Raw genomic sequence first — 25,884 nt, 5'->3', positions numbered from 1 at the left:
TGGCCGTTCAGTGGAATGCCGAAGAGGCTATCACCTGGACAATCACCAGAAAACACACTCACATTTACATTCTCCCCAGGCAGACAGGCAAAAGAGGCTTGTGATTTCTGGAAAAACTTCGCTATGCTCCAAAACTTCTTCCTTTCCCATCCATGCATGTCACAGGAGCAAGTCTGAATACTACCAGCCTAGATCATCAGTGAACCCCAGATTTTAAGCTTAAACTTGTTTAGAATTTTCGAAAATAGTAAAGGTGTAGTGGTGGCGTTTCCCCTGTAGTTGCTTCTTTTCATGTCTTACAATTTTGATATGGGATACTTGTTTTTTCTAAATAGTGTTTGGGTTCACTAACATACAAAACCCTAGGATGACTGCAGATTTGTTGCTCAAATGGAATTTGAAGGAAGGCTTATTATTTTCTGCTAACGACATGCAGTGTTTCATTTCAAAAAGACCTCAGAGTAGGAATCATCTCACCTCCTCTTAAAACACTGTCACTTCTAAACAGGAAATATGGCAGGTTATTTCACAAGTCAGGCAGCAACAGTCAGGACAGAAAGTGAACAATCTTGCAGTAACAGCACTTACAGACCACAGAATATAATTAACACGTCTGTCAAATTCTATAACAACATTAACCTCAGCTATTGCATCTGCACAACAGGACCTCAGTCTTGAATTGTCTCTGTAGGATTGCAATCTCACAAGCACAGGATAGTTGGAGTTCAAAATAGTTGGAGCAACGCTGAGTAGAGGACCTGGGTTTCCCACATACATCCTAACACTTGTTAGCTTGTTAGAATGCAGGGAACTGGACTTTTGCACAGTGCTACAAGGACAGAGCAAGGAAGACTGGAGTGGAAGAGTTGCTTTAGGATCTTGTCACAGCTCTTGCCTTACTCAGTACCCATTATTCTGAAGATTAGAGTCTACATCTCCCATCACAACAAAATGTGCATGATCAAGGTCACAGGAACAGACAGACCAATGGTCCATCAAACCCAACATCCTGCCTCACCAGCAGCTAGCATCAGCTGCTTGTGACAGAGTGTACCTTCTCCAGTTATACTCTTCCAGCACCCATTCCTTTCAGGAGTCTGTACAGCCAAAGGCTATATTTAGACCATTCTGTTCATTAGCTATCCATGGACTTGAATATCTCATCCCATTTATATTCTTCGTCCCCAACAAAATCCAGTGAGAATAAATCTTAGAGTTAAATTCATCTGCATACTTAGAGCTTTTCCTTCATCTGGTTTTCACACAGCACCCAATGAAACCTAGAGTCTTTCTCACTGGTTTCTACAACTTTGTAGGCCTCTATCAAAACTAACCAACCATTTTCCATTCTGCACACACCTCTCTCCAATGCTGTCCTCCCAACAGGCAGAGATGAAAGCTATTTTTTTTACTGCACAGAATAGCAAAATAATTATTCAGTGATCTTCCAGTCCATCAGTAATGTAGTCACATTTTTAGGGCACAATGGCAGGAACCAGACTTGAGATGCCAGTCCCCATTGACTCTGTCTGCAGACTTGGGCAAATCCATTTGCCTCCTTTTACTTCTACTTCCCTACCTTCAAGTTAGACATAACTCTTTCTTACTTTCAGAATATGATCTGAAGTTACACTATAAATGCCTGCAAAGTATTTTATGAACATGAATAAAGGCAACCATAAATACGTTAAATGTAACTTCCCACATTCCTGTACGGTTCCTACCAAAGGTCATTCTGATAAAAGATGAGTAAAGCTAAAAGATACAGTTGTGGAAAGAAAAAATACAGTAAGCAACTCTACCAATTCAGCATTTGACCTGGAGATGGAACCAGGTCAGCTTAGAGCAGGGCTTCACACAGGCAGATGGCATGTGACTTTCAGTACCATATATGCCTAAAAAAGTCACGGTAATAACTCTCCCCTCCCATCTGTAACAACACAGCTTTTCTCAATACCTTGATATAATCCTGTGAAGCAAGCTTCCAGGTCAAGTATGCAGTATGAGTAGGTGCCATCTGTAACCATGTCACTCAGTGGGGAACCACTGCTGTCAGCAAGCTCAGCAGAGCCAATTGCACATCAATGCTTTATTGCTAAAGGGACTTTTTAAGAGCAGCAGATGTAGAAAGCATGAGGTCTGCCTTTAACTTCCTGAGCCACAGAACACGCTCTTGGCTTTGAGAACATATAACACTGCTGAAAATACTTTTCCACAGAGGTATGCTATTGATGTGTGTCTGGTTTCATCCACCAGCCAACTTGGGATATGCTAAGGAGAATTTCAGCACATAAATAATAACATTTCAGTCAGCATCACCCTGGGGAAACAACCTACTGGGTGCTACAACTATCTTAAGGCCAGAAGAGGTATTTGTCTTCACTTTGAACCTGTGCAGGCCAGTAGGATCACAAGTCCTTCTGGAATCCTGTCCTCAGGACACCTCCCATTTAGTCCTGTCACTGCCAGTTTTGTCACTGTTTTGAAAGACAGCAACACTACAAAACAAAGGTAGGTAAGCAGAGTCACATACCACCTCTTCTAAACGCTACTCTGACAGCATCTCTCTTCCTTCAGAGCTGTGAAGCACAACACCATCTCCTTGTGCTCTCTTTAGCACCCATTTAAGGAGCCTGCTGTCCAGAAATTTGCTTCATGCCTCTTTGAACACACAAATTTTCCGCCTTCTTTGTGAGAGATCTTTTTTCTGTCTGGGGACACTTTTTACTACAAGGGTACCGAATAACATCACATGCAGCCAGGAGGGAGAAACAAGGCCTCCTCCATTACCTCTTTCTCTGCAACTCCATCAGCCATACCCATTACTTCTTTGCCTTGCAAAAGGATGCAGGATTCGTCTTCCCAGAGGAAGAAGCTGGGACTATGATGTTAAGTGGCTGGGCTTTTGGTTTAATGCTTAGCCCAATAGATAAGGCTATATTCTGTGCACATGGCCATCTTAGTGTCCAGAAGACACACTAGCCCCTTCCTAGAGGATTCACCTTGGAAAGACACAATGATTAGGGACTGAGGATGTAGCAAGTTGGATGCCAGAGATAAAGGCCCTGCTGGTGCTACTTTCATGGTGGTAGCTTGCTGAGGCTGTCACTCTGTGAAGAACCAGAGTCCAAAGCTCAATCAGCAGCAACTTTGGGAGAAATCACAATGGTTTTGGCCCCAGCAGCTGGTTAATAAGTGAGATGATATTGCCCAACAGTTTTGGTATTAAATGAAAGGGTAGAACTGTTCTTTACCTGCAGAGATTCCAGCTTTGAAGGCAGACACTGCCCACAGTGGCTCTGTAGGAGGAGAAGTGCATGTGGATCCCAGAGGTAAGTGAATAGCTAAGCCTGTACTGCCTGTTCTGTACAATGCATAGCATAGACACATGGGCAGGGATGCCCCCAACCTAGATTCCTTTGGTTAAAAGTGTCAGGGGAGCCTTAGGCAATGAAAATATGTTCAATGAGGCTAATGCTACATTGGCTTTTTAATAAAGGTCCAGATTTCCTTAGTCCCAGCTTGAATTTGGATTTTGCAGGAAGTAAACAGGCCAGTGTCAGACTCCTCTTCTGGGGGCAGTGACAACAAGGAATACCCAACTGTAATTAAACTAACTCTTGAAAGGAACCTAACTGTAATTAAACCAAACCTAACATGGAATAGAAATTAGTCCTGGTAATTGATAAACAGTGAGTGGAGTTACCAGCCTGTGATGCGTGGACTCCACCAATGTCTCTTCCTCTCTCAGGGATCCCCCTGAATGAGTAGTAATGAAGCAGTTTCTCACCTCCTCTGTCCGTCCCTTTTTCCCTCTCTCCCTCCCTCACACAAGACAGTCTTTCAGAACAGCTGGTTGGCATGCATGGCTATATGCTGTCTGCCTACATGGCTCTCTCCAACCCAAGGAAGGGGGAAGAGAGGGATCCAGATGCAGCAGGGCTGTATGCCAGAGGAGAAAGCCCCTGCCAGAGGAGTCTCCCTCCTTGGACACATTCAAAAGCCGTCTGGACATTGTCCTGGGCACCCTGCCCCAGTTGGCCCTGTTTGTGCAGAGGGGTCAGACCAGCTGACCTCCAGAGGTCCCTTCCAACCCCAACCATTCTGTGATACCAAAACCATCCCATCCAAACGCTCACAGAGCAAGCAGGCTCACAAAAGCATCTTGGAGAGGTCTCTGGTTTGTTTGACTGGTTCACTGCCAAGTTTCTTCTTTACCCACCCAAGCTGTCTTTTCTGTGCACTGGCTGTGAAACATGTTTTTCTAACACAGTATTTCAGCGCAGGACAAGCCAGTCTAGCTCTGACTGAAAATTGCTTTGCCAAAAGCACAGCAAACGTCAGAAGCTAAGACCCCCACTTTGCCATTTGATTTACTATCCAAGGGTTTTGAATGTGCCATTTTCCAAATTTATTTTTTCCGTACTCTGGTATTTCAAAACACAGTAAGAATTCTTGCCCCGTGACAATTATTTTCTTTTTCCTTCTCAAAACTGAAAGTTCTTGCAGCTCTTCCCAAAATTAGTTACCTTTTACATTACAGTATTGGGGAACATATCAGCTTCTTGTGGGAACTTCATATTTTTCATTTAGAAAGATTCAAAAGATCTGCCACAGCGCTCCGGTCAGTCCTCACCAAGGCTTCTCAGCTGGGCACATCAAAGATGTAATTCACCAGGAGAGTCAAGCCTGTTGAGAAAAAATAGGAAAACAAGCACAATTGTGCTGTAATTCCCAGAAAGCAGCAGCTAATAGTTAAATAGTTAAATCTACATAGCAGTTATTTTGGATTTCCAAACAATTCAGCCAGCCACCTAGGTCTGAAATGCTTCTGTTCCTGCAGTCATCTGTGATAGAATTTTGTGTTATCTGTAGTCTATCAATATACGATTCCACTCTTAAACACTGGTTGGTAGAGCTGTGCAGCTTTGTGTAAATTTTCATAGAAATATCAAGAAGGAAAGTTAGTCTTCCTTCATTTCTAGTCTAAAAACTGAGACTTAAAGTAGATATTTTAAACTAAAAACTAAAAAGACAAAGAAGTAGAACCCCAAAACTGTTGGTTGTTTTTTTTGTTTGTTTTTTTTTGTTTGTTTGTTTGTTTTTTTTGGTTTGGTTTGGTCTGAAGATTTGTTTACAGCAATGAAAACTGCAAAGTAAAACTGGGAAAAGGTTCAGCTCTCCCCACAACAAATAAGCCCCTCTCAATCCTAGAACTGAAGGTCAAAAATACAAGCTACAACCACAGTTTGATATCACATGCAGGTTCATCTGCAAGTCCACAAACTCTTTCTTACTTCCAGGCATTTTCCCTGTTAGGGGAAAATACACTGGATGAGAATGAATGAAGAACTTCACCTAATTTTCACATATCTAAATGCAACATGTTTCACTTTGAACAGGCTGCCTGGATTAGATAGAAGTTAATTAAAACAATCCCTCATTTTTTGCTGTTTAAAACTTAAGACTTGGTAAAGGAGGGGTAAGACAGGACTTTTTATTACTCTTAGATGGTGCAAAGAGGACCCATAAATACATCTCTTCTCCCTGTGATCTCATTCATCTTGCTGCCTTCCCCACTCCTCTTTGCCAACAATCAGATCCCAGTAAACAACCTCAAGTGAAATTTGCAACTGTCAGATAAACATTAAAAATGCTTCTCTTGTCCTTTCCCATTGATAGTCCCATTAATATTGTAATAGAACAAAAAGTTATGAAAATGAATGCATGCTGCTTTTGGAAGTGAATGATGCAGACAGCAGCTGTGAAATATATACACTTGAATATGCATAGACAAAGAGATACAGTGCAACCACAAAGAAGTATGTATATACTTACAGACAATGTTTTAACATACAAGACCCAGTCTTAACCTCATGCTACTGTACACTATGAAGCAACACCACTGACTTTTGTCTGGTATAAATTCAACAGAGGTAAAATCAGAATTAAACTACAGTGATTTTATTTTTTTTTTTGAGAAAGATATCAATTCCACACTTTTTTTTTTCTGTTATTCCTTTTTTTTTTTTTAGCCTTCATTTTTAGTCAGAGGCTAGAATTATATTCTGATTTTGCCTGTTTAGTATTTCCTAGCAGTTTGCAAATCCCTAGTTGTGCGTCTACTGTTAATTTAAAAAAAAATCTGTACTGCGAACTTAAGTGGAGGAATATGGAAAAAAAAACGTAAACAGTAAATTCAAGCTCGTTTACTCAGATTTGCCCTTTACACACATGTGAATTCAAAGAGTATCCACTAAAAGTCTCATAAAAAGAGAAGTCCAGCCTTCCCAATCCTGCAATGAAAATAGTGTGTTTGGTGTCTTCTGTCCGTCTGAACCCTCACTGAAATCAACAGGTTTGCAAAATGCAAGATTTCAGAATTGAGTCAGGTTCCAAAATAATCCCCAAACTGTCTTAAAATATCACGAAGTATTGTTCTCTTTTAAATATATATATATATACATACATATATATGAATTTCCTATCTGTTTTTTACATTTTCTGGATTTTACATTCTGTTGTTTCACCTGTACTGAAAACCTGGGAACAACAGAATGTAAAATCCAGTACAGGTGGAAGCTTTGCATGCTTTTAATAAAATAAGTTGAGGGTATTTCAAAAAGCAGGACTTCAAAGGCTGTAGTTTTAGGAATACTCGAGGTAAAGGGGCAGCTGTGATGCGTCAGTAACTGTGCAGGGAGATTCCACAGCGACAAAGTCTGCCTGAGAGGTTTTCTTGCTTGATAAAGACTTTAGTTCTCTGAACAAAAACACACTGCCAGTCATTTTGTTCCAATTCCCAATTTAGTGCGATTTCATTGGGTCACTTTACAATCTCAGGCTGCATTTTGTTTCTCCTAGTCATCTATTTGTGAAGTCTCTTAATGTTAAATGCCCAGATTTCTCTTTCTTCTGAACCCTGTATTTTTCAAATGCACATCGTATATGTTCTTACTTTTATGTGTAAGCCAAAAGATACCAGGTTGGAAATGCCATCTGGATCTTTCCAACTCATGGTTCTCCACTGTGATTTTGCACAGAAACCATTTGGTCAACTGATTTTGCACAGAAACCATTGCCTAGTTAACTTATGCTTACATTAAGCAAAGGTAAAGCAAACAAACAAAGAGGGATGTTGATTTTATAGCATCTGTTAACATCTTAAAGCAGACTGCCAACATTCTGAAGTTGCCAACAGTCTTGAAACATGGTGTATTTTCACTTGTTATAAAACATAATTGCAAAAGCAAAATTGTTTTTGGATGTTCTCATCAAAGTCATAAAAAGGTCAGTCAGTCTGATCAGGTTTCAACTGTTCTAGTGCCCTTTAAACTGAAATTTGTTTCATTCATTCACTCTGAAATACTGATTATGGAAAAAATCCGCTTCAGACTTCCGCTATTTTAATCACAGATCACCAAAAAGTAATCAACTTCTGGAATTCATATTAAAATTTCATCTGAGTGGCAGTCAGGTTAGGTGTTAGAGTCTAGTTGGATGAAATTAAAAACTAACATCAGACTGTAGGAAACTTTAGCTTAAAGCAGATGAAAGCAAGTAAGTGTACTGCAGTCAAGAAATCGGGATAGTCGAGAGGCATGATGTGTCCTTTCATAGGCAGCTTATTCTATTGAATTAACGTAAATGCAATGACTACAGCTGGTCACACCTAAAGAATATTTCCCAAAAAACACCTCACAGGAAATGTTCACTCTTTGGTGTTTTTCCTTGTAATTTATAACTGAATAATTTTAGGGATGACAGCACACTACACTTCTAGCTGGACCATGGTCTTACAAACTTAGTGGCTACATTTCACAAGTCACCTTTGGATATATCTCATCAGCAACATTTACTGGAATAGCATATATAAAGATGTCAGGTTGCCTCAGTAATAGTTTGTTCACAAAACAACTTTCTTGTCTGAACTCCTTTTTGATTCAGACTCAAGTTAGTTTACACAAACCCTTTGCTTATATTTGTTAATATAGGGTGTAAATAGCTGTTCGTCTACCTGTGTGGTTACCTCCCTTTATTTTGCATACCGGGGGAATCTTACCATTATTACTAAAAACTTATTTTCTGCTAAGAAGAAAAGATAACTGCTTGCTCGGGGGTCTTGCACACTTATCCCACAATTCACTATCTGCCAGCTTCAGCAAAAAACGATCTTTCTATTCAAGTGTTCATTCAAGCAAGTCAGTTGAAGTACCATGGAGCACAGGATGAAAGAGCTTTCCACTGACTTGCCCTCATGCTGTTATTTGCATGAGTGGGGCTATAAAAAGTTCCCTTCCTCAAATGGGATTTTACACTTATATAGCACTGGCCCAGGTAAGGAAAAAGAGACAAATTAGGAGCAGTCTGCTGCTGGACATGCCCAGGAGTGATAACCATGAGACCCGTCATGGAGGAACTTCAGTGAGCAAAGGATTCACCATTCCTTTGTTGAGATGGAAATGCAGCCCACAGCTCCAACACAAAGTTCACTCTGCATCTGACACTCTGTTTGCAGTTGGGTTTTCTTGAGCCTCAGGGAAACAAGTGCGATTGAGCAGAGGCAGAGCATAGGGCAGAGCTGGAATCCTTCTTCCGTTTATCAAAGCATCATCGGAAAGCAAGCATCAAGGAAAATAAGCACTATGATGATCCACGTATTAACTTCCTGCCCTCCAAGGTCAGCATTTCTTAAACCATCCAAGACATTACATTCTCTGCACAGTCTCCAGCCATTTAGAAATGGATGGCAAAGGAAGGTAAAGCTCTAATGGGATGAAGTGTCAAAGAGAGCTTTTCATTTAAAGAAGTAGAGAAAAGAAAAGAAAATGGATATTTTAACTTTTATCTCAGAGTTAGTTAATATTCACACTTAACTGCTGAACTGGCTAAATTCTTTTCTTTTCTTAAGGACCTTTATAAATTTCATCATTAATAAAATCAGACATTCAATTAGCAGGGAATTTCTGATTGCTAACTGAGATTTCCCCCCCAATAGTTTCTCTTTTTTTCTCTTCCTACTCTCTTTTTATTTTCTCCTCCTACCCCTGTGTCCCCCCTCCCTTGAAAAACCAGGGGAAAGTGAAAACTGACTCCATTAACCTCTGTCATTACCTAAATCCATCTCTTAATTAATATGAGTTAATATGATTAATCAAAATAATGAGACAAACCTATTAAATTAGGGTGTTTAAATTACAAATGGAAGTGGTAAAGGCAAAGGGACTGATAACGAATAGCTGCAGTCAGAGATGGGGTTAGCTCTTGAAATGATATGTGACAATCAGTAGAGACAATCGAGAATGAGGGGAAATCAGCAAGATCTGTGTGAGGAAAAAAGCTACATGCACAAAGAATGATGTTGCTCAAATTCCTGGTAGTACTTCTGAGGATCAGGTGCATTAAGATAATATTTTTATCCTCAGCATGGTGGAATATAACATAGGTAACAATATGATCATCAAATCTTTCAGCTTGCTGTTAGCTTCCATAAGGTTGGGTAATGCAGATTTTACCTAGTGAAAGGTTACCACTAGCAGTTTGCTAAGAGCTCTGTGGCATTCCCTAGTCATATTAATTCTGCCCCACAGACTGAACGGTTTGTACAGTTCTATACTGGAGGCACACAGCCTGAGCAAGAGCCTGCAGTTGCAATACTCCTTCATCTCTGATACTGCCTTTCTATGTGACCTCAGGCCAGCACCATGAACTCCTTTGCCTTACAAGGTTGATTTAGACACACCACTGCTCCCACATGCAGTTCCGTATTTTCTCTAAACTGTAAACCTGAGATCCTGCAAGCTCTGGCACTGTGGTCCTCTGAGTGCTGAAGGCAAGTTATACCAACAATGACTTTTCCCCAAGAGCTTACCAAAGGTCAGAGTTTCCCACTGGATTTCCATCATTCAATTACCTGTTTGAACTACAGTTCCAAAATCTGTTTAAGTCTTGTCATAGACCTCCAATTAAAGTGAAAATATTGTTACTATCATAGGTCACCGTAACAACAAAAGTTATATTCATTCTGGGAGGTGATTATGTGGAGTGTGCAGTCTTCCCTTTGGAGAAATCCATTAACAGTTTCTATTTCAGTCAAAATCATCAGCAAAGGAAATAAATGTAGTACAGGACTGATACAGGCAGAAAACTACACTGCAAACTGCTGCCACAACAGTTAGACATCAAACAGGAGGAGGTGATGGTATTAATTATCATACTTCAAGCATTAGGAACCCCTAAAACTAACAAGAAGTGAGTTATAGATAGAACATTTCAAGACCAACCCCATCCTTTGTATCTTCTGTGTATCATTTTGGGGCTCTGTATATATCTGAGAGCAAATTAGGGGCTGTGGGTGTTAATAAAACATATAACTGATGAAGACTCCACATAATATATGATTTGTAGATCATTTTAACCATTTTACCATCATAAACATTTAAAGGAGCTTCATAAAGAAGTTTGGAAAGAGCATTTCCAGCACACTGTGTGGAAAGGCACGAGTATTTGGAAATTGAGGAGGGGCTGAAAAGGAACAGGACAATGAAATTGTCTGCACAGGACAGAGTGTTGAGGACATGAGGACACAATAACAAAAAGATTATCAGAGACACTCCATGTTTGGAGGAATGATCAGGAACTACCAAAGTGTATAGTACAGCTGGTGTCAGCCAAACACTAAATGTTTTTCAATTGATGAAGTGAACCAATAAGCAATGTTTCGAAACATCCCCTTCCAGAGAACTGACCTGACGCTCATGTGTCACCAGATAATTACCACCTTCTTGGCAACCCCTTTGAAAGGCAGAACAGGCAGAACAGCTATAGTGACAAGGTGCTACTCCACTTCTATAGCCAATGCCTAGCTTAATAGACACGTAGCCAAAGACTGTAGACACACTAATTCACAGCAGGAAAAAAAAAAAAAAAAAAAAAAAGATGCTTTTCATTGCTATATTTCTCTTTTCTGAATAGAAGTGTCCTAAGGCCATACTTATGTCAGCACTATTTCTCACATTTTTAAGTAAATTTCTTTTCCATTAAAGACAAGGAGGCTAGGATATAGTCCTCTAACAAGAACAACAACAGCAGGATCTAAACAGTGTAGATGCTATCTGATGGTCAGACCATAGGACAAAGCTAACAGCTAGTTCTAGGTGACCGATGTAGCATGAAGAAAAGAACAAGAACTCTCTTTAAAACAAAAACATGAAATTAATTTTAGTGTCTCTGGGAAGAAAATGTACTAGTGTGCTATTGCTCACTTTTGTGGAGGGATGAGTCAATTTCTTCAGGTACAGTTTGGGATTTAATTCCATCTCTGCATACACCTTGCAGCAATAGCCTGCATTCAGCTTAGAGTACTGCCTGTCCTCCCTTCTCACCCAAATGAAGAAGATGAGATGAGAAGTTTGTCCTTACATAAACTATTAAACTGAGTAATAGCCATGTTCCTTCCGGTTCCCTGTCCTCCCCTATGCTGCCAGTGCCTGCTGTTTGTAGAAGAATCTCCTCGAAGCGTAGCCACCAGACAGCCTCATCTGAACAAGCATTACCAAGCACCTACTGCCCATCTTGGCAGAGAAAGGCTCTTGTTTGTAACATTTATCACCTCGTAATTCACCCAAGTGAGAACAGAACTGAAATTTCAACTTCAGCTTTGAAACTAGAGTCCCCCTCCTGAGGACAACAAGTGGAGAGGGAGGTGCCAGTCTCTGCTCCCCAATAACCTCTGGCAGGACTCAAGGGAATGGCACAAAGTTGTGTCAAGGGAGCTTTGGATGGGATATTAGGAAAATTTTCTTTACTGTGAGGGTGGTCAAACACTGGAACAGGCTTCCTAAGGAGATGGTTGATGCCCCACACCTGTCAGTGTTCAAGAGGCATTTGGAGAATGCCCTTAATAATCTGCTTTAACTTTTGGTCAGCCCTGAAGTGGTCAGGCAGTTGGACTCAGTGATCTTTGGAGGTCCCTTCCAACTGAGCTGTTCTGTTCTGTCCTATTCTATTCTGAATGATCTAAAGCTGGAGTCAGGAGCTCAAAACTCAAAAATTTTCCAAAAGTTCTGCAGAGTTGCTTTACAAAAACTGCACCATGCAACTGACATTGACTGACCTCGTATTCAAAAGTCACGGATACCAATCACAACTGCCAGTCCCATCATCCTGTCTACATTCTGGGAATCTGGCTACTTTCCCTCTGTTTCCTCAGCCAGTAATAGAAGATTGTGCAGTGGTAGCATGTAGCTGTTATACGGATGGTGAACAAGCCACAGAAAGATTCGGGCCCCTCTTTGTAGGCCTCTTGGTATTGCAAGTGCCACCAGGAGCACAAAGCAGGTGCTCAGGAAACTCAGTAAAATCCTGCAATACATCCAGGGGTGTCACTCCAGGTAAAGGAATTTTTTTTTTTTCAAAGTTGGTCTTACTCCTTTAGAGATATTACCTCTAGGAGCGCAAGAAAAGTCTTTGCATCCATTTCTATAGACTCTGAGTATATGTCACTGCAGTAGTTTCTAATTACCTAATGGTCTGATCAAGCCCTGGCTTCTTTGCCCAGACTACTGTCAAGGAGACCAGTCAATGCCAGCCATGATTCTGACCCAGATGCCCACCGGTAAAACACTAGGTCAAACCTACTCCAAAGGCCAAACAGCTATTTGAGAATGCTTTCCAAGCAGTAGTGGAGCTGGATGAAAACCAGTGCTGTAGAAGTGGTCTTGAACTCACACAAAGCAATACCAAGTGTCTGGAAGGAACAAATCCTTCCAGTTACAAACAAACACCACAATAATTCTAGGAAGTGGAATGAAGTGAACCAGCAATCTAGTCAGATCTCTTTTGATAGCACTGATTGGCAGCCCTGGTCCACACGAGCAGAGAGGGGAAGTGGCCATGTGTCTGAAACAAAAAGCTCTAGGAGCTGCTCCAAAACAATGAAACTGAAAACAGAAAAAGCAGAGCAAATGTAATGGCATGACTTGCTTCCACACAGGCCAAAATCCTGAAGCTCACGTCTATACATGAAAGCACCAGACATCAATCAACAGCTCCACTCCTCCCTCACGCAGAAAGGAAACATGCAAAGGAAAGGGTGTGTGGTCTTTTGCAGGCACGCACTGCATTCAGGAGAGAATGATGCAAACCTGCCAATCCCCTCTATGATCCTTCATTTGCCACACACTGCAGTCCAAGTAAGGCAGATGCTTGCAAGAACTCAAAACAGAACTCAAAACATGGCTTAAGCAGCTGTCACAAGTCTGCCCATGCTTGGGCAACTATCTAATTATCTCCTGAACACCTCCCTCTCTACCTTGTCAGCACCTTATTCATAGAACCACTCTTGGTTGTTTTTTGGTTGTTTGTTTGTTTTGTTTTGTCTTGCTCTTTGGCATAGCCACTTTTGTTGGGAAATACTCCTTTTGTTGAAATCGAAATGTTTTGCGGGACAATACTGCCCTGAGTCAACCTTTGCAACCTTAATTCCCAGTGGACAATACAGAAGCCTTCATGTAGAAGGAGACCTACATCTATATGAGAGATTTCGGTTCAGGTTTCTAGTCTGCTTTTCTGGACCAGAGACTTGAACTTGGCTCTCCCCCAGCACAGCTAAATGACTTGATTGGTGTAATTTCTTCTGGGAACAGTCTCTCCTGTTGGAACTCTTTCACTCTGAGTGAATTAATAAGTGCTTCTTTGGCAAGGACTCAGTCCTACAGTTGCTACAGTACTAGGCTGTGGAAGATCCCAGATCAAATCTCTGTCTGCTCCAGTAAATATTTGCAGTATCCCACATAAGAATATTGACAACTTGGATAATGGTTATCCTATAAAATTCTTCTTCCCCTCTGACAAAGTTTCACAGAGTCCTGGTTTAATCATGCATGGAACAGAAAATATATATATATTTTTTATCACAAAATAATTTGTTGGATTTGAGAAAACGAAACATACCGAGAAAAAGTATGGTCCACAGAGACTCTGGTAGACTTCGATGTCTGCCACAGACCCATTACTTTCCTGGCCAACTGTAAAGTTGTTCTAGTCAAGTCCTGCTCTGAACTGAGATTACAGAGGTCGTTATAAGGCCATTCTTCTTGCTTACTCCAGGTTCATTAGCAAACAGCAAGAAAGAGCTGCCATTTGTTCCAGCCAAATTAAGATGAAAAAGGAGGGCCAATGGGAGTAGAATGATCTGAGAAAGCCTTACAACATTAATGCTATTAAATCATTGGTGGTGCCATTACAGCAGAAAGAAGGCAAGGGTAAAGGGCACAAAGTCGTTGCAAGGGTCACTGACCCCAGTCATAACCACTGTGGGAATACAGGGCTACTGCCAGGAAAGCAGCACTGGTATTTACAATAGGATCAGCTGTGGCCTCAGCTCTGTGTGAAGCCAAATCCGTTGGATGCACAAAAACAGAGTAGGGGATGTAAACCCCTGTCCATAATGAGAAAGAAACAGGATGGTGCTGCAGTTCTTTGGTGAGGGCCACACACAAATCTCTGGCTGTTCAAACAGCAAAGCTGTTGCCAAAGCAGCTGCAAATGGGTTTTGCTTAGTCACCTGAAATCTAATGGAAAATCTTACTATAAAGACCTCCCCTCAGCTTCCGCATACTGTTCTTTCTCCTCCATATATCTCATATCTTCTTGTGCCTGTTTTTCTGTTCTCCAAGTTAATTCATTTTCATCCAAAGCCTCTGAATACTTCCAGTCTTTCTCCTCCCTTGGATATGCAAACCCACAGGAGCAAAGAGGCAGAAACAACAGACGTTTTTATTACTTGGACCTACTGAGACTTCCTCAGCACTCTTCATTTCCCCTATGTCCCCATATTGACTCCCATCAAGTAGTCAGCAGGGGAGGCCAAAAATAGCTTACTTGCATTCTGGGTTGAAAAAGAGGGATCTAGAGCAGTGTGGATCAAGTGAATTTTTAAGAATAGTCAACCAAAGCTCTTGGTGTAGATTGAGGGGCTGGAAAATGAGATTGAAATACAGCAGGTTGGCTAAAGTTGGCCAGCTGACTGAAATTGGCTGGTTGGGAATAAAGTGTAAGCTGTTAACAGAAGCTTTCTTCTTGTGACCATAAACACACTCATGGCTGGGGAGCACAAGAAGGAAGAATGTTCCTGCAAGTTATATGCAAGACATCACTTGGTCACCTGGTTTGCTCTTTTTGAATACTGGCACAGAGAGACACCGCAGGGTTGTCTATGACCTTAGTATAACTCAAGGACAAAGACAACAGGAATCTCTTCAGCATGTTGTTAGCTTCATAGAGTTATAATTAAGGGCAACAAGACTATGTGGATGATCTCCTTTATACTTCAGGCCACAGAACTATGCTTTGAGCATAATGGTGATAAGTTAGAATGACTCTTTCATTAAGGCACTGGATGGCACAGGGGACACCCGAAATGAAAAACATCTTTGCTAGTGTTTCCAATAATTCTTACTAAAAGAATTTACCTTATTAATCGTGTAAACTGCTCTGGTTTCCAGATGCTTGTTCCTATTATTTTAAAAGGGTCCTCTGATCATGGTGTTGAAAAAGTACGCCTGGTATTTTTTCTTCATGACGGTATATCTGCAACATGTAAGTCACTTCTCAATATTTTTTGAGACACTAAACAGAGTTTTCCATGCTCATTCCAAGTCATCTTGGTGCCTCTGCTGCACTCTCTTCAGTTTTTTTCCTCCTTTGAAAATCTCTGATACTTGAGCTATGTGCTATATGCTACTTGTAAATACGCCAATGCCATTCATATAGATTAAAAATCACTCCTACTAACTGCTCCTATGGTCAGATCTAAGGAATGCAATAACCTTTCCTCAACATATAGCTACAGAATGGAGGATTGCAAGATACAGTACTTAATCCCAAGTGTATTACTTTGTATATGACTGCTAATGCTAATATATATTTTCTTAGAATTAGACTTTCCTCGTGAGGATAATCACTTCATATAAAGTTTTTCTTTTATTTATCACCATATCGCTCTTGTGACATTGCAAATACTAAAGCTCAGATGTGGTTTATAGTTACTTCCCAGTCATGGATGAACCTGTTGAATAGCATTGAACTTGCTATCAGTTCTTGCTGAATCCCCTGGATACTCTCTCATTCAGTGATACTTCCTACAAATGATGCCTTTGAGCTCTCTTAGCTAACCAGCTCTTAAGCCATTCAACAGACACTTCACTGATATCGTGTAATGCTAAATTTTTAGCCAGACTATCATTAAGGTAAATGCTTTATTAAAGTCTAAGTACATTACGTTTACACAATTGCCTTTAACAATCCATTTTTTTGAGATTACATTCTTAAGATCAAGTTTGTTTGACAAGACCTAGTTTCCATAAAGCTATGTTGAATGACATTAATTTTATTCATTTTCTTTAGCAACTGACTTTCCTATCAGATTTTCCATTGCTTCTTTGTTATTTTTTTATTATTTTTTTTTACTTCTGGCATACAAAATCAGGGCAGGATGAAGCCATAGCATGATTGGGAATGGAACAGGAAAATTTCAGAAGAGATGTGTGGTGATGTAGTTCCTCCCAAAGGTACCACCAAACAGTACAAATAGGAAATCACAGCCCTCAGCTGGTTTCTGTTCCATACCCAAGGTGAACCCTCTCCAGGTGATATCATAGTCCTTGAAATACAAAAGAAATCCCCAAATGGAACAAAAGCTAGTGTCAGTAATTCAAAGATTTCCTAAAGACACTGACTTGCTCATTTTGAAGTATTTTCTCAGTTTGGAGTTTTTTTAATACTCTTTTGTGGTAACCAATGGACTGGGGAGGCTTCTGGATCCTCACATGATACACAAGCATGTTGTTCTTTACAAATATAAGGCAAAAATATATTTTTCACGTGTCTGGTTCTGCAAAGGTTAAATAAACTACACAGAACTCTGCAGGGTTTTTGTCTAGCATTTACAGGTTTGGAAATCTCTTCCCACCTTGGGCTAGATTAGGTGATCTTCTACAAACAGAGAAACCTTCCCTTAAGAGAATTAATTGGTTTACATTAAAAAGTGAAGGGGAAAATCACAGAGCTAGAGAACTGAAAAGGGATTTCAGTTCTGAAGCTTTGTAAAACCTTTAAAGTTTTACACTAGCAAACAGGAGTTGAGGACCTAGTGTGACCTTGCAACAGTCACATAACCCAGCTCTGTGCATGGGGGGGCCATCAGTCAGTTCAGGACTGTACACTGACCTGTACTCTAGACTTTCAGCTCTCCCAATGTTCCTCAACCTCCTCCAGTTTCAGAGGGCTTCAAGATTATAAAAATTTGTGTCATCGGGTGGCACCTGTAAGAAGCCTGATGTCACAGCCTGCCCTTCCCCGGCCCCGGCCCCGGCCCCGGCCCCGGCCCCGGCCCCGGCCCCGGCCCCGGCCCCGGCCCCGGCCCCGGCCCCGGCCCCGGCCCCGGCCCCGGCCCCGGCCCCGGCCCCGGCCCCGGCCCGAAGCGTGAGGTTTTGGTGCCCCTCTGTGGCGGCGGCCGAGAACAGCAGGGCCCGGCCTGCTCGGCCTCGGGGGCCAACGCGGCCCTGATGGCTTCGGCCCCTCCTGCTTCTCAGTACAGAGCTGAAAGTTTATTCTGTTTCAAAACGTGATTGGATAAAAATTGCAATAAAGATTAATAAGGATTTTTCAGGAGAAAAGGTTTCAACAGCGCTGCCTTTCATTACTGGTGAAGGAAGCTCCCAAACTCTGCTTGACTGGCCCAAAGAGCCCACCTGAGGGAAGCCGCCTTTCACCTTGGGGAGGGAGGGAGCCCGCTTCTGTCAGTGGGGGGCATTTGATCATCGGAAAACCAGCAAGAGCCACCAGAGTGTTTTCCTACAAACCCCTCTTTAAACACGCATTGGGAAAAAACTTAAGGGCAAACAGCACGTAAAGACACATTTTGCTGACTGAACAGCTGACTGAAAAGAGCTCCAGGCATTAACTGAGACAATTCAAAGAGAGTTAGGGGGAAAAAAAGACACCAGCAATACACATTCACTGGGGGTACCCAGCCTGGAAGCAGCAAGCCACTGTCTGGACAAAAGCTGAGAGCACAAGGAAGTAAATTGGGGCTCACGGTATAATACAGGCACCCTGTGTATGGGGGTACAGACATTTCAGTGTGAAGCAGAGGGGTAACCATCCTGGCATTGCTCCATGAATATTCGCTGCTGGGATCCGGTACCAACTGCAGAATGGCAACAGTTTGACGGTACTGATTTATAAAGACAGAGAAATTCAGGCTAAATTCAGCAATGACAACAGAAGGGAATGACCTGGCAGGGACAAGAGATGGTGACACAAAGCAAAGGAGAATGCATGCTGCATATTAAGAAAACCTGGGCAGGCTGTCTCCCTTGGTATGAATCTGTTTAATCATCTTTATGAATGGCTGAAGATGAAGGGACTCTGGAGAAAAGAGTCCTGGGCTGGTTTTTCAAACTAAGGTTCTGCAGCATTTTTACCCTTTATCACTTGAATCCTTGCACACTATTTCTAGTCTAATTTTTGGCCAAAAGAAGATTTCTAACATGAAATGGGCTTCCTAAGTCTTATTCTCATGTTCTGCAGGGGAGAAAAGAAAAGAAGGGAAAAAAAAAAAAAAAAGACAGAAGACAGAATTAACTTAGCAAAAAACACTCCCCTCCAGGCAGAAAGATGATGAAATTATGAATGCCTAGCTTTCAGCAACAGGGGGATGGAGATTACTTTTTTCCTGTTTTCAGTGCAATATGCAACAATATAATCTACTCAGAACACAGAACTACTCAGAACTACTTTACACCAGATCACAGTCTTCAACAATTTTAATCCACAGCATGGGACCAGCTCATCCCATGGGGTGACTACACACAACCCCCCTCCAAGAGCCCTCTAACAGGCAGCTATGATGTCTTTGCTTCAACAGTTTAAGACACTCAGATACCTGCCCCTCTCAGAAGCCAACAGGCACTGATGCTGTTGCAGGACATACAGAATAGGATGTATTGAGTACAAGCCACCAGTACCAGCAGTTTAAACTTATGTGTGAGTGTAAAATACAGCTGCTAAAGTGCAGAGGCATATTCCCTATTGACGTTCTAAAAAGTGATCTGTTTAAAATTCAGCTTGAAAAGGGCAAGCTGTACAGGTGTTCTCTGCTCACACTTTATGTTGAACCACTAAAATCATGTAACTAACTGTCCAAACACCTAGATTTGTTGCTTGTTAAAACAAGAAACCTCATTTTGATAAGAAGAGCCTTTTTTCTTAGTACAAAAAGATGTTTAGGTTTATTTGACTAGTTTAGTTCAAAGACTTGCTCACTGAAAGCTGATAAAACAACTGGGAGTTGAAAACCAGAAAGGCTTACTTTTCTTTTATAAAACATTAAGAAAAATAAGGCATGAGACTGTATATCAAGTTAGTTTCAAATACTGAAATGCATCAACAAACAGAAATAATCTGTTCAATTCCCTAAGTAGATGGGTGTTGTTTTTTTTTAGAATCAGATTTAACCAATTAAATATTTTCTTAAGTTTTAAGTAAGACTACCTTCAACAGTCTGGATAGATAACTAATAAAAATGTTAAGCTGATTTTCCATTGTAATTGAATTCCAATTTCAGTCCAATTAGATCTTGACACAAATTAATCTTCTGATAAAAATGAACCCATGATTTTCTAGTATAATAAAATGTAAAAATTAGGAAACTACATCCTTGCTTAACTCAAGCCGATACAGATAGACATAGTACATCTCTCTGGTCAGGAGTAGTAGTATACTTGGCATACTGACCTTTATGTATTTACCAAAAAAAGAGGGACTTGATGATCACCAAAATAAAATTAGCAATTCCTCAGCAATTTAAAATGTAACATTGTATGACAAGATTAAAATAGATTAAAAATCACATTTCCTGTTTCTAATATAAGTCTTTGATCTGAATACATATACCCTTGCAAAATCCTGTAATGGAAATAAAATTGGACAAAGAAATTGGATTTTAACTGAATTTGTTAATCCAAAGGACAGGATAATGAATCTGATGGATTACTTTAATCTTCCTCGAGTTACATGGTGCTCAACAGTGAGAAAATTCTTGATTTGCAATGGATTTTCCTTTGACTTAAACTCTTCCTTATGAAAACAGAAGTTTAGCTAGAAAAGCAAACCTGAAGCCTTCCCCTTTCCTTACTCCAGGCAGTTGAGAAACCTTACTAAGTGCCACCATTCTTCCTGATCAATGGCACATATGAGAGACAGGGAAATATTTTTGGCCTTAGGTCTATGCACATGAACATACTGGAAAAGAGGTCTCTCCTACCTGGCAGACTGATCGCCCAGACTGCTACAGCTTGAAAGGATTCCCTGAAATCACTCAAATGCAGTTTTCAGATAGCTGCCATTTAAAAAGAAACCATGGTGTTGCTAAACATTAAAAATACCTTCACACAACTCAAAAAGATGAGATTTTAATTGAGCAAATAAATAGAGGTACTGCATTTTTCAAATCACACTGAAAACTTATAAATTATATATATACTTGTAAGACTAGAACAGGGTAGAGAAGAGAACTTCCAGCTTCCAAAGATTTCTTGATTCTGAACCCTAAATTGTCAAACCTTTACGAGTCAACTGGCTGAGTACTGCTATTGTAGCTCGGCTCTGGATTTAAGATTTTAGATCAAAGATACTGTTCTAGTGAAAGGTTCAATACCTCATTTACAACCAGATAGAAATATTACTTTCAAAGAATTGTTATTTTTGTATTCAAACTGTTGGTTTTTAGCAGAAAACATTTTCATTTCTCCACAGACTCAAACAAAAGGGAAAAGACTTCCTAACAAACATCTTCTCTAAGGAAGGTAGGGGACATCTAGAATGAATTCAAGTAGAAGGTATCTAAGCACCAAAAGTTTGATTTTCTCTGAAGACATCAATCTTATTAGTTTACTCATCTCATTCCCTGGTGTTTTATCTGCTTTGTCTTTGGACAAAAAGCTGCATTTTCAATCTATTGAAATAAGCAGAAAAGTTCCCACTACCTTCTCCAGGGCCTGCAGCATATACACCTTAAGGCAGAGCACACAACACTGCCTTGTGCAATGCCAGACACCCTGTCAGCACTAGAAATAACAGAAATCTCTCCTTGGGATAGTTCTAAGACAAGAGCATCAATGTGCTTGGGAAACAATACAATATAGTAGCTCTTTTTCAGACATACAAGATTCTATGCCATTCTTTCAGTTCATGACAATGAAATGTTTAGTTGCAGTGGTGCATGCCAGGCTCTATGGTACTTCCAGCAGAGAGTCGGACATCCTGGAAAATGTTCCAGCTGAAACTAATGGGAACAAGGGGAGCACAAGAGCTCAGAAAATCAGGCAACTTCTTCAGAGCCCAGCAGATTCAGATGCAAGTGGATGAGCATTCTCAAACTTTTTTTACTGGTAGGGATGTGCAGTCAAAACACACTGGAGATGACTGCTCTACAAAAATAGACTCAGCATCCCTATTGGAGCCATTTACCTTTACTACAGACAGATTCTTCACCTAGGGACCCCTTTGTCCATTCTATCTATGTAGAAACACAAGCAAATATTCAACAAAAGCCTAAATACATTTGTTTGTGCTACTTCAGTAGTAATTGCATTGAGAGTGTGGTTGCTGGAAGCTCTCCTCTGACCCTTCTGAAGACTGATCTCATGATTGTAGTCTTTTAAAAAGTTTTTCTCTCTTTGATGTTTTGTCCAAGTGAGTCAAAAAACTGACTAGATGAACTGGTACCCTCAGCCAACTCTTCTGATCTATTGAATACTCTCGTTTCTTACCATTTTAACCCTCTTACAGTACAAGAGAAATCATTTTCCATCAGCTCTTTACCACAACTCTGTACGTGTACAAGAGTTGTTGTTTTTTTGTTTGTTTGGTTTTGTGTTTTTTGTTGTTGGTTTTTTTTTTTGTTGTTGTTGTTTGTTTTTCTCTACATTTCAGCAGATTTTCCTTAATTTTAAGCCAAAAGTTTGTGAGCAGTGGATGGGTATTTTGTGTTTTGTGCTCTTTTGCACTCTCTTCTCTCATCTTTTTTCCATCCACATATTTTGATTTTGTCAAACCAGTTCCATTGAATTGATGACAGGAACATGGATCTGTCACAGAAAGTATCCATAAACAGTTTAAGAATGGCTAAGAGTTAGCAATTTAAGAACGGTAGGATTTGTCCTGCTATAAAGTTGGAAGAGGTACATCTACCCAAGACAAGTTTGTCAGTCATTTTGAGTTGGAAGTTCAAGAACTGACTTTGCATGATTTAGTTAGATTTGCTGCAAGGCCAGAAAACTTCAGCTGTGGTCAGGTCTACTAACATTTTATGGGCTGACTTTTGCATGTGTTCTTCTGATTGATGTGCATTTGCTGTTTCCAAGAAAGAACAGATGCTGTCTTGGGGTGGAAGTTCTGGCTGTACTCCATTTCAGAGACCTGCCAGCTGCTATACTGGAAGAATTTTCTCTCTGAGGGTGAACAAGAACGTGTATGACAACAAGAGATCACTTTTGTCCCTTACTGTAATGCAGGAATCATCAAAGATATGGGAGCCATTGAAAAAAGACTGCCTGGGACAGAGTCAGGCAATAATCCTGGACTAGCATGGTCTTTCCTCAGGTCCTGGAAAGAGAATGGAAAGTACAGCCTGCCTGTCATTTCACTGACCATACTTTACTCTCCTCTCTGAAACCAAATCAATAATTACAGATTGATTAAATGCATTTGCAAACTCCCTCTGTCAGAATTCAACCTGGGACATGACAGCATTCTCAGATGGCAACATCCCGTGAAGAAAAATAAAAATCAATGACTATGACCTTTCTGGCCTCTGTTAAGGACACTACCTGGCTGCATTCTGCATTTTAAATTCTATTTTCCAATAAGGTTAATTTTTTAATGGTATTCCTTCTGAGTCTCTGGGGAATCATGGGACTGCTTTGCTTATTCTCCTTTGGGAATCTCAAGCTGATCTGCCATGGTCTAAATCATTTCTCACAGTCAGGCCCTATTAATCACCAGGACTTTGCACAGCTGGGCATCATATTCTCTGTTGATAATTCCATATATTTTTACAGGGCTGGAAGGATCTTCAAGTGCTTTTAAAATTATGTAACAAATCATCCTTTTCACACAGAAGTCAACTCAGGTACAAACAAACTAACATTTTTCAGGACAGGGGTCAATATCTTCAGTGATTCTGCAGTGTATAGAACTATGGGGTCCTGGTTCAGCCCTGTGATTTTACCTCCTCTACTGAAGGAAGTATATCCAAAGAATAATGCACAAACATATTTCCACTTGACTGAGTGTGTATAACCCACTCAGTTATTGATGGAGTATGGAGATGGAGATGGAGGATGAAGAATTAGCTTTTTCTTCTGAAAACAAGCCAGAAACACAGCCTTAAAAATGTTTAAGACAGAGAGATGGTTCATAGGAATGGCAGTTCCATGGATCCACTTCAGAATGTCAAGACATCCCATTACTAGCACATCCTGCCATGAAAGACCCACCACCATGGTCTCTGTCTGCCTTCTTCCTGCTCAACAACCCTCCTTGGAAGGTGTAGTGCCTTAACACACAAAGAAGCCTCCAATATGTTCTCTGCTTCTGGCCTGATGAGGAATAGATACTACTTGGAGCAACCACACACACTTACATGCCACGCATGGAATGAAGGAAACTCAGCCTCAGGCAGACTGACACCTCTTGAAAAGAAGGAAAACACTCAAGAGAGAGCAGAAGTAAAACAACACAATGCAAGTTCTGTAGACATCTTCTAACTATCTGGAAGTCAGAAGGGCCAAGCAACAGGAGAATGAGTCCTCTGCTTCTACAGCACAAATTATTTCCAAGCAGGCTTGAAAGATAAGGCAGTCCAGAGCATTATGGATGAGACATATTTATCTTTAGGTAACTAACAACAGCCTGACTAAAGGCATAAGCTTAGCTGCCAGCAACATCTCAATAACTGCTGGGAGTCATCTCTACATACAATGAATAAGTAGATTTTAGAATCTGGAAGGCAAACAAAGGAAGTCCAAACATCCAGTGCAGTTAGCAGACTTTGCCAAGAGCCTGATGGATCACATCAACTCTATCCCTCCATCACCATGGACAGTATTTCTCCTGCTCAGGGGAGAAATAAAATAGCTAGTAATGTGGGTGTGCAGCGGTTATCCTTCTCTGTTCCCTTGAACAACTTTGAAGTATGGAAAATTTGCTAAATAATAGTATTCAGTTCTAAAATACAGTAAGAATCTTCCCTCTGTTTGGGATTCGATATCTTTCCCATTGCCCTGTCTGTGGAGGTCACCTCCTTTTTATCAGTTCCCACTAATTAAAAGATTAGGAGATCAGGAAAGTCACCCTGAGGAATCAGTTATTACTAGCAGTAACAACAGCTGACAAAGTGGCAGGCACATATGACAAAATGTCCTAACCCCCTTCTGTCTACACAGCCTCCAAGTTCATCAGAAGGGGCAGTAAGGGACTGGACACAACACTAAGCATGATTGGTTTTGCTTCTCTGGCCTACAAAATTCATTTCTACTCTCCCAGTGAATATGCTGCTAATGGTGTTTCATCAAGAACTGCTTTCCAAATGACTGCTGTATGCAAGCCCATGTTGCCAGCAGCAATCTTCATCCTCACCAACTCAATTACAATCTCAGTTCGTTCTTCAGTGGCACATACACATGCGTGATGAAGGCCTCTGCATCCAATTGCTGGGTCACTGATTGGCAATAACATATTAACCCATGACACATTGTTTCTTTTCATTTTCAAGGCAACACTAGATACTTGATGTTTAGACTGCATGGCTTCAGCATCGTGATGGCAGCGTTGTCTGTTGCTGGTGCCATAAAGGAGACCATGTGAACCTCCAGTTGTTTTAACACTTGGATAGTGTTGGAGAGGCTCTGGATTACTTCTGCTGATGCTGTTGCTCCCACAAACTAACAGTGCATCCTCTATCTAGCCTTGCAATTGTTTCATTGATGTTACCACGTCAGGGAGCAGTAGGCATGGGCTTTGGCATGAATTAAGAACTAGGACTCCCGAGGCAAAGCTCCAACACCTTGCTGGAAGCAATAAAGTCCCCTTGCTGTTCTGAGGATCTGAGCCTCTTCCTTTCCTTGACAAACTTTCCTCTCTGGATTTCCCAGTCACCTTGCCCAATTCGACATCCTGCTCTGTGATTCTGTGAGCTTATTCCATGCAAACCACTAGCCCCCAATGTTAAAGACTTCTCACAACATTAACCTTTCTTGAAAGTGCTTTGGGAGTCATGGATAATAAGTACTATGAATTGCAAAATACATTAAGTGTTTTGGAATCATTTCCACATGACTTGGTTGACAGTGGGCCTTCTCTCTCATAGTAGGGCCCGACAGCTATTATAAAACACTCTTATAGTAACAAACTATCTCAAAACAATTTCCAGCATGAAATACCCGATAATGTTTCGTGTTTGCACCACCCTCAGCCACAACAACAGGAACATTCTTGCAGTAACACATATGGCAAAAAGAAAGCAGATTTCCTTGCTAGACATGAGCAATAACTCGTAAAACTCTCAGTAGCTATAAAGAGATTCCAGAGACCACATTTCTTACACCAGACAATGACAGCTTTACACCAAGAATCATGCATGGGGCCAAGGTCTGCCAACCTGACAAGGGTGGAGTTCCAAGTGCTCCAAATGGAGCCACTTAAGACAAAGCAGAACTGAGCCTGTTCAAATATCAGGGAGACCTGAAACAGGACAGCATCTTAAAGCATCCTGGCAAGAAGTTTACCAAAGAGACAAAAGATTCTCTCATAGCAATA

The 25,884-nt window shown here is 40.8% G+C and overlaps 1 long non-coding RNA gene across 4 annotated transcripts in view; it reads right to left on the bottom strand.

Moving 5' to 3' along the window:
• LOC119717152 (uncharacterized) overlaps positions 1 to 25,884 on the bottom strand; it is a 102,307-nt gene that overhangs the window by 57,228 nt on the left and 19,195 nt on the right. For all 4 annotated transcript variants that reach the window (XR_011809593.1, XR_005266213.2, XR_011809594.1 and 1 more), the window contains exon 2: positions 4,530 to 4,689. This is a non-coding gene — a long non-coding RNA (uncharacterized lncRNA). The remainder of the gene's footprint in view (positions 1 to 4,529; positions 4,690 to 25,884) is intronic.

This window comes from Anas platyrhynchos, chromosome 5 (assembly GCF_047663525.1).
Source record: "Anas platyrhynchos isolate ZD024472 breed Pekin duck chromosome 5, IASCAAS_PekinDuck_T2T, whole genome shotgun sequence".
Classification (NCBI taxonomy): Eukaryota; Metazoa; Chordata; class Aves; order Anseriformes; family Anatidae; genus Anas; species Anas platyrhynchos.
The sequence above is the reverse complement of the archived record's forward strand: the minus strand, read 5'-3'. Positions and strand labels throughout refer to the sequence as shown.